The 9,633-nt window shown below is 35.3% G+C and overlaps 1 long non-coding RNA gene across 7 annotated transcripts; it reads right to left on the bottom strand.

Annotated features, from left to right (window-relative positions):
• Window positions 1-1,524: 1,524 nt before the first annotated feature.
• On the bottom strand, window positions 1,525-6,066 carry LOC127151035 (uncharacterized). 7 transcript variants are annotated; one of them, XR_007823717.1, is made up of 5 exons: window positions 5,866-6,062; window positions 5,731-5,766; window positions 5,489-5,588; window positions 5,193-5,242; window positions 1,525-4,388 (listed from the first exon to the last, which is right to left on the bottom strand). It is a non-coding gene; the product is annotated as an uncharacterized LOC127151035 (long non-coding RNA). The 7 variants fall into 7 exon arrangements; XR_007823719.1 differs by having other exon boundaries at window positions 1,525-1,732; window positions 1,844-5,242; window positions 5,670-5,766; window positions 5,866-6,059; XR_007823722.1 differs by having other exon boundaries at window positions 1,525-1,732; window positions 2,374-5,242; window positions 5,670-5,766; window positions 5,866-6,058.
• Between the last annotated feature and the right edge of the window lie 3,567 nt (window positions 6,067-9,633).

The raw sequence follows: 9,633 nt of genomic DNA, 5'->3' as shown, positions 1-9,633 counted from the left end.
CTCTTTCATATTGCAAATGCCCAGTACATTTGTGGCAATTTCCCCCTTGCGCACTCTAAACGTAGGGCGATTTGCTGTGGCATGTTGACCTTTATGTACATCCCGTCCAACGTCCCAAGGCAATTCTGCAGGTTTAAACAAACACACTTACATTAGTGGCACGTACTGATATGTGACATACAAACCACTTGTTCTATGTTCACCTCGAAGCACTTCCAACGTTGATCAGTGCAGTTGTTTGTTACCGGCACAGGTTTCTTTATCAACTCGTCGTGGAGTCCTAGCAGAGCCAACAATATGAGGTTAAAATGTCGAGATACTGTCTCACCCGACCGTACAAATTCTTGTTGAATTATGTGGTTCTTCATGTAATGGGCAAGGACGTGGAAGAACATCGCAACCATTTCCTCAACATTGACAACCTCTGTCAACGACAGACCAACTACAGTCCTAAGTAAATGGCATAGAATTGCGAATGTTCACCTGTCCATGTGCGTGCTTTATCGACACACAAGATCAGACTCGTGTATCTTGCGAAAGTACGCAAGCTGCCTAATCCCATGCCTAGTATCGTACGGTGTCTGTGAGAAACGCTTATTGTCGTTCATTAGTGCATCCATCCAACATTAGGAGCATCTGACGTTGTGCTAGTGTGAACGCAATTAGGACTCCAAAAAGGGTTTGTTGATCCTTATGAAAGTACCGAAAATTTCCTAAAAAATATTTACTCTATTATTACACTATCCATACACATTGTCAAAAGATCCCTAATGAAGAAAAAAAATCCCTATTGCACATAAAGACAAATTTTAAAATAATGCAGTTATGTATTACATGTCATGTTTCAAATAATAAACATAATTTGTTTGAAAGCTTCTCTAAAAAATTTGTAACTTTTATTGAAAGCTTATTGAAAAGCAAAATTGTAGAAACATATGAAAATTGTTCGCTTCTACTTAGTCATATATTGTAACATAAGACATATAACTTATTTCAAACATTGTTTTAAAAGGTGTGTAACGGTTAAATTTTTTAAAATTGTAACTATAGTTCTATGTATCATAGTGAATGAGGTATTTTAAAAATAGAATGTGCTACAATTACTACTTCACTATGTTTTTAACAATCGATGTTTGATATTTGTTAAAACTTATGACAATTAGTTAAACAGATTTTAGAATGTTGTGAAATGTGTAGTAAATTACCTCTTAAACATACTTAATTTAAAGACTATCCAAACTTAGGGGCATATTTTAAAAAACAACTATTTCTAAATTTGTTAACTTAAAAAAAATTAGAAGTTCTCATTTCAATTACTTTGAATGAACGAAATTCATGTTTTAGTCTATGATTGTTATGATACGGTAGTAGGAAAGTTTTTTTTTAAAAAAAAGTTGTTGTCAAATAATTGGTTAGATCAAAGTGAGTTATAGTAATGAAAATGTAGACATGCGGATGGTAATTTTGGAAAGAAAATGTATTTCACATGGATGTAAAAAATAAACACAAATTTCAAACATAGAATGAAACAAAATAATAAGAAATTCATTAAATAAATGAAATGTCCATGAACAAAATTAATTACAAAACCCATAGTTTGTAGGCTATGAATAGAAATAAGTACATAATTTTAATTATAATGAAAAGAAAAAAAACAATACAATATGAACATTGAATCTACAAATGGCTAATTCGTAATACCTCTTACAAGGGTGAGATGATCGCAGACGTTCTGCATAAAAAAATAAATAAGTTACGATACAAGAAATGCCGAAAACATGACAAGTTTTTGAAGTGTAGCAGAATTAAAGAAAAATAAAGCAGAAAAGGAAGGATTACATACCTTGTATGTAGAAGCAAGAACCCGAAATTAAGATTCAAACATGTAGGCATAAAAAGATAACATTCAAATATAAAAATTATTTTTGAAAACACATGTTAAGAGCCTCAGAGTTTAGAAATCGGTTCAATAAATTGAACCAGATTTTATTATTGTGGAAACATCAATTAGGAGGGATGAAAAACAAAGAACAAAGCATATGAGCAGTCAAATGAAAGGTACAGAATGCACGCAAGCCATGAAAGAAAATGAATAATAATAAGTACAAAACATAGAAGAATGGTATAAGAAAATATGTAAATATGGAATGAATTTAAAAAAGAAGGCAGAAACATACGTGATCAATTTTTAACCAAAACATACATGAGTACAAAAAAAAAGAAATATAGAATGTAGGTGAGAAAACAAGGTAGAAACATACGTGAGAAATCAAGGTAGAAACATATGTGAGAAAACAAGGCAGAAGCATACGTGAGAAAACAAGGCAGAAACATACATTACAAAAAAAGTATGGAAATGTTAGAAGCATTTACCTACGAAAGACAAATTTCCAAAACAAAGGAAGAAGGCAACCAATGAGAAATGAAGGTGGTAAATGATAAGAGGAGATGAGGTTTATATAGGGGGAGATGAGGAGTAAATATTCACATAAATGACCACACCAAGAAAAGGCAAAGGGAATCTCTGCAAAATCAGGCTAAAGGATAAGTCCAAGCATAGTCAAATGGTAGATATTGGAAGCTACACAAAAAAATTACACCACGAAAAGATAAGACAATATGTTGAAGGGATAAAACAATCAGCACTAGAAATGTTTTTTTCCCCAAAGATATCGGTGAGTAAAATACACATTGAAAAGAATATTTTCATCACAGTGAAGAAGGCAGGAGAATTAATACATTTCAAACCAAATAAAGGATGGAATTTGATACATTTCAAAACAAGGGACCGAATCACACAAACGAAACAATACAAAAAATGAGTTTATAAAAATGTATAAATAAAACATGAATCAAATTTGATATAAACTGAAATCAGTACACGAGAATAGCTCATATGAATCAATGAATGGAAATGTACCAAAATTACTACACCAAAGTAGAAACGAAATCTGTGAATAGAATACATAAGAAATCAGTAGAAATAAATTGGGTAATCCAAAAGTAACAAAATTAGTGAATGAAAATCAGCCACAAAATGTATGAGATGTAACATGGATTCAGATGTATGTGCATATAGGTAAAGATGTACTCATCTTCGGCTTGGGTTTGAAAAAAATAGGATTCAAACAAAAGAATACCATCCTACCATGCTCAATTTAGACCCATTGCTAACGAAGACCATGAAGCACCTGTTCTACATCACTAAACGGCAAGCTAAAATGACAAGTTTACACCGAGCGGCAAGTGGATTACATTAAGCGGCAAGGAAAACATTCAACGGGAAAAAGCGCATGCATGTTCACAGAGAACACGCAAAAAAGAGAAAACCAAAAGGGGTTTGGAGGCAACGTCGGTGGAGGGCCGCCTTCAACAAACCCACTTTTGTTTTCGCGTAGTGAGAGAGACAGATGAGAGATGTAGATCGGTGTTGGGATCACTGTAGGAAACCCCTTGTCGATGGAAACGGGGAAATGGATTTTTCAACAAAAAATTCCATACCGACCAAACTTCCGTTCAAAGAGTCTATGAAAATAGAAAATAGAAGAGAATAGAGAGAAGAATAAAGCACATAAATCAGAAGTGGAAAAAGAAGAAACACAGGTTGAAGGGTAGATATTGGGAGGGATTTTCAGAAAAAATAATGCAAGGAAATTACAAGGAATCGACGGAAACTGAAAATTGAAGAGAATAGAGAGAATAATTGAAGGGAGACAGAACTAAAAAAAGAAGATAATCGAAGAGTAGAAACTACGGATTAAGGGAAGCGGAAACACGAGTTGAAGGGAGGGTTTTCGGCAGACTCAATTTTGAAGGGGGTAGGGATAATACGGGGATTACAGAAACCCTAAAACTAGGGTTTCCATAATCCTTGGGCCAAACGGGGGTTAGGGTTAGGATAGTCAAGTACACAGTCATAACCCTAACCCCAAACAGGCCATATGTCACACCCCCTTCCGGACTACCTGCTAGCTTAGACCGAAAGATGGCGTGAAGCCGACGAACAACGCTTTTCTTTACCTGTATCTGTCGACTCTACTTAAAACTTTAATGTGATGAACTTGTAAATCTAGTATATAAACTATTATACATGCAACAAAACATAGCGGATCCTAGGCTAGTCAAACACATACATGAAGTGTACCTCGGAATTAACTGATTTCACGAGTAAACCTAAAGGCACCTTAATAAAAATATAACCAACAAAAATTTACACAACTGCAGCTCCTAAAGCTTATACAAACTATGGAGTATCTATAACATACAAGGGTGTATATACATCATAACACAATAGACTCTATGCCCAACTCAAAACACATACTAGTAATCGATAACGGAGCTTCAACAGACTAAGGCAGTCTATCAGGCACCGGGAACTCGATCTCTACCTGGAAAATGGGTAAAGCATTTTGAAAAGGGTGAGCTAATAAGCTCAGTGAGTAACTCGGTTTAAAACTATAAATTTAAAGATAAGAGTACGTGAAAACTTTACACATAAATCTGTTTATACAAGTTATAAATGTAAACGTGTAGTAGTAAGAATACATTTCTCAAATACTCAACATGTTCGTCATTGAAATCTAGCAAGACATATCAAGTATATCGAAATATTTTAACTAACATGACAAATCTACGTTGTGTAGGGTACACCCAGTACAACAACGTTTAAAGGCTTTACGAAGTAGTGGGGCCCACCCAACACTCCCATCATCTTTGTCGTAGTGGGACCCACCCAGCACTTACGACAGCATCGTTGTTACGGAGGACACTCAACGACAACAACGGAATCTAATCAGTGTGCACACGGTAATCTCTAGCCTCAGGCTCAAGATCTCAGTCATGTAGTTAATGAAAATTTCATAAATCATCTAAAAAAAATTAAAACATGTCTGCTTATAAATCTTACATAGAGCTCAAACTTTACTCGGCTTTTTCGTGGAAAACTGTAGTTCTTAAAACAAAACTTCTTACTAATTCATACTTTGCTTAAAACATGGTGGTTTAAATACTTTCCAAACATAAAATATCCACGTGCTAGCATAAATTTCATTAAGAAATCTAGTTTCCAAACATATACTTGAAAATAGTCATGAAATTCAAATACTTTTCATGGCTTCGTAAATAAACATTTATCGCATTCAATCATAAATAACAGCTATGGAAAGTATTTCAAAATTGGTTTTGTCACTCACTGTTTTGGGCTAGATCCTTGGTCTATAAGCTCAGTTTAATTCTTCTCGGCCTGCCAACAACCCAACTGAGTATTAGAACTCTAAATATTCTAGTTTTCTAAAGATATACATAACATGTCGTACTAAAGATGACACTCACGAAAACAAAATTTAAGAAATAAAATCCTATTTCAACAACTCTCTGAAATTTCCAGATTTCTAACATAAACTTCAAATGACTATAACTTTCTCAATACTTAACCAAAATGAGTGTTCTTTATATCAAAATCTTCATTTTGAGGTCCTTTAAAACTTACCTGAAGATATATAAATCTGATTTCCTGTGAATAAATTCAGTTAACCCTCGAAACAGAACAACTTCCATAATCGCGCGTACACGACCCCTTTAACTTGTCCCTACAATTTAACTTATTTTTAGTTGTTTTTGGTTCACGATTTCTTCATGAAAGTTATAGTAAATTGAATAAGCTTTCCAACCATACTAAATAGAGATCCTAACTCCACTGATACATTCTGAAATACAAGAAAAACCAGAGACCTCTTGAATTCGCATGAAAACCAACTGCCTTGTTTTCTTCATCAAAAAGCACCCAATGAATATCAGAATTTACTCCAACTTTCTTCATACAATTTGTTTAAAAATGAGATAACTTTCAGTAAATATAAACCTCACCTCTTAATTCGTTTTGAAAAGTTCAAACTGAATTAAAAACCAGTGATGTGCATAATGAACCAAGATTCAGCCATGGATACACTTTGCTTCGGTTCTCCTTCTCTTCTTCAACCTTAAAATTCTAATAAAATTCCTCTTCTTCTTCCAAACTCTCTCTTTAATGTTCTCTGATAGTTGAAGAAGGAAAAGAATGGAAGATGGATGAGAACTTTTCTTTAAAAATGTTTGGCGGTGAAGGGAAAAGAAGAAGAAAAGAAAAAGTGAAATTTTCTTCTTATTTTTATTTTTCCTTTTATCCTTTCTTTTCATTATTTTCTTTATTTTACTTAACAAACCATTAAATATATATAAATATATATATATATATATATATATATATATATATATAAATTTCCATTTTCTTTTCTTTTTTTCACATTTAAAGAAATTAAATCAAGAAAATATCGAGTTTACAACTTACCTTCCCCTTAGAAAATTTCATCCTCGAAATTTAGAATGTCCCTAACTGAAAAGTATCGGGTATCTCTTTTTCATCTGATCTTTCGGTTCCCAAGTTGCCTCCTCCACTCCATGATGTCTCCACAAAACCTGTATGAGTGGAATCGTTTTGTTTCTCAAAACTTGTTCCTTTCTGTCGAGAATCTGAACTGGTTCTTCAACATAACTCAAATCTTCTTTTAATTCAACGGGTTGCTCTTGCAACACATGTGATAGATCTGGTATATATTTTCTTAACATGGATACATGGAAAACATCATGTATTCGTGCAAGTTCTATTGGAAACTCAAGTCTGTACGCTGTTGGTCCCACTCGTTCCGTTATCTGATATGGCCCAATATATCTAGGACTTAACTTACCTTTTCTTCCAAAACGAATAACACCTCACCATGGAGATAATTTCAAGAAAACTTGATCTCCAACTTGGAATTCTAAGTTTCTTCGTCGCTTATCCGCATAACGTTTCTGCCGATCTTGGGCTATTCTCAGATTTTCTCTGATTAACTTAATATTGTTTGTCGTAATCTGAACCAACTCAAGACCTACTAACTTTCGCTCTCCCACTTCATTCCAGCAAACAGAAGTTCTGCATGGTCTAGAATAGCATTCTTAAGCTCACTGATATTCAGAACACATAATCTTCCCTGTTTAACAATGGCTCCATCTGTTCTCAGCTCAAACTCCACCTCTAAGCTTTTCTTGGATTTCTCAAGCTTCTTCTGTAAATTACTGTCCTCTGACAGTCTTCTTACAATTTTAGTTACTAGAGAAGACCGAACCTGAAATTGAGCTAAGAGACTTCCTGGATCTTCTGTAGTTACTACTGCCTTGGAACCTCTTAACTCATTCAACAAAGCTACTCGAATACCACACAAGACACTCTTCGAAAGTCTTGACTTCCTACTTAATGCATCCGCTACTACGTTAGCCTTACCTGGATGATACTCTATAGCACAATCATAATCTTTAATCAGTTCTAGCCATCGCCTTTGTCTCAGATTTAGCTCTTTCTGATCAAAAATATAATTCAGACTTTTATGATATGTGAAAATATGACACTTTTCCCCGAACAAATAGTGTCTCCAGATTTTTAATGCTAAAACAACTGCTGCTAGCTCAAGATCATGGGTAGGGTAATTACACTCATGCTCATTCAACTGCCTTGAAGCATAAGCTATTACATTCCCATCTTGCATAAGCACACAACCTAATCCTAGCCTTGAAGCATCACAATAAATCACATAGTCCTTCCCTGTTACAGGAAGTGCCAGAATAGGTGCTGTGACTAGTCTTTTCTTCAATTCCTGAAAACTTTGCTCGCATTTATCTGACCACTCAAACTTAGCATTCTTCCTTGTCAAAGCAGTCAAAGGCAATGCCAATCGTGAGAAATCCTCAATAAAACGCCTATAGTATCCTGCCAAACCCAGGAAACTACGTACTTCTGTCGCACTAGTTGGTCTTTCCCAATTGACAACCGCTTCTACTTTTTGTGGATCAACACTAACTCCTTTTCCTGAAACTACATGTCCCAAAAATACTACTTGTTCCAACCAGAACTCACATTTGCTGAACTTAGCATACAACTGTTTATCACGTAGAGTCTGTAGAACAATCCTCAGATGTTCCTCATGGGCTTCTCTGTCAACCGAGTAAACTAATATATCATCGATGAACACGATCACAAACTAATCTAAATACTGATGGAAGATCCTGTTCATGAGATCCATGAAGACCGTTGGTGCATTCGTTAAACCGAATGGCATAACTCGAAACTCATAATGCCCATACCTCGTTCTGAATGTTGTCTTAGCAATATCTGATTCTCTAACCTTCAACTGGTGGTATCCAGACCTTAAGTCAATCTTAGAGAACAATGCTGCTCCCCTTAATTGATCAAATAAGTCATCGATGCGTGGTAAAGGATACTTGTTACGTATTGTAACCTTGTTTAACTGTCTATAATCAATATATAATCGAGGGTACCATCTTTCTTTTTCACAAATAGCACTGGTGCTCCCCAAGGCGATACCTAAAGGCCAAGCATCGAGGAACGTGAGTTACGGTAGTGTTTTTCAGAGCCAGAGCCAGAGAATACCTAGTCAACCCACTAGATCAACAGTAAGATCGCAGCCAGGGCAGGAGTCCGTTGCTAGTACAGTTAGACGAACACCATACACAAGTTGTGGCAGGAACCATCGGGGTTAGTGTTTGATGGGTACCGATGTATGTTACCAGTGCTGACAGCCAGGACATTTCAAGAAAGATTGTCCGCAGTTGAACATGACAGTTCAGAGAGATCAAGGAGTTAGGTCCTAGACAGTTGAGCAATCGAGACAGTGGTTCCAACAGAGGGCACCAGTGGTGCAAGGAAAAAGGGAGTTGTTGGAAGACCTAGGCAACAGGGAAAAGTCTATGTTATGACTCCACAAGAAGCGGAGGATGCACCAGACGTTATTACTGGTACGATTCTTATTTGTAATGTACCTGCAGATGTTTTATTTGATCCAGGTGCTACGCATTCCTTTGTTTCTAGTATATTTTTGACTAAGCTGAATAGGATGCTAGAGCCTTTATCTGAGGGGTTAGCTATATACACTCCAGTTGGTGACGTTTTAATTGTCAATAAGGTGTTGCGTAATTGTGAAGTTTTAGTAGAAGGTATCAATCTGCTAGTGGACTTGCTACCATTAGAGTTGTAGAGGTTAGATGTAATTTTGGGAATGGATTTCTTATTTGCTCACTATGCATCTATGGATTGCCATAGGAAGGAAGTGGTTTTCAGAAAACCAAGCTTTGCTGAAATGGTTTTTAGAGATATGAGGAAGGTCGTTTCTAGAAGTTTAATCTCAATTTTGAAAGCTGAGAAATTGTTGAGGAAGGGTTGCACTGTGTTTCTTGCACACATCGTAGTAGTGCAGAGAGAAAAGTTGAAGCTAGAAGATGTTCCTATGGTGAAAGAGTTTCTTGATGTATTTCCAGATGATCTATCAGGTTTGCCACCTGATAGAGAGATTGAGTTGACCATTGAATTATTACCAGGAACAACACCTATTTCACAGGCACTGTATAGAATGGCTCCAAACAAGCTTAAAGAATTGAAGATGCAGTTACAAGAACTGGTTGAATTATTATTGATGATTTAAAAATCTTTTTATTATCTATTAGCATGTTTACTATAAAATTTGATAACATATTTTCATATATCATATTGAAATTAAACAAAAATTTAAAAAAATATATAAAAATCAAATAGTATTTAACTTTTTT

Source organism: Cucumis melo, chromosome 9 (genome assembly GCF_025177605.1).
Source record: "Cucumis melo cultivar AY chromosome 9, USDA_Cmelo_AY_1.0, whole genome shotgun sequence".
Taxonomy (NCBI): Eukaryota; Viridiplantae; Streptophyta; class Magnoliopsida; order Cucurbitales; family Cucurbitaceae; genus Cucumis; species Cucumis melo.
Note: the sequence above shows the minus strand (reverse complement) of the source record. Positions and strands in the feature narration are given on the sequence as shown.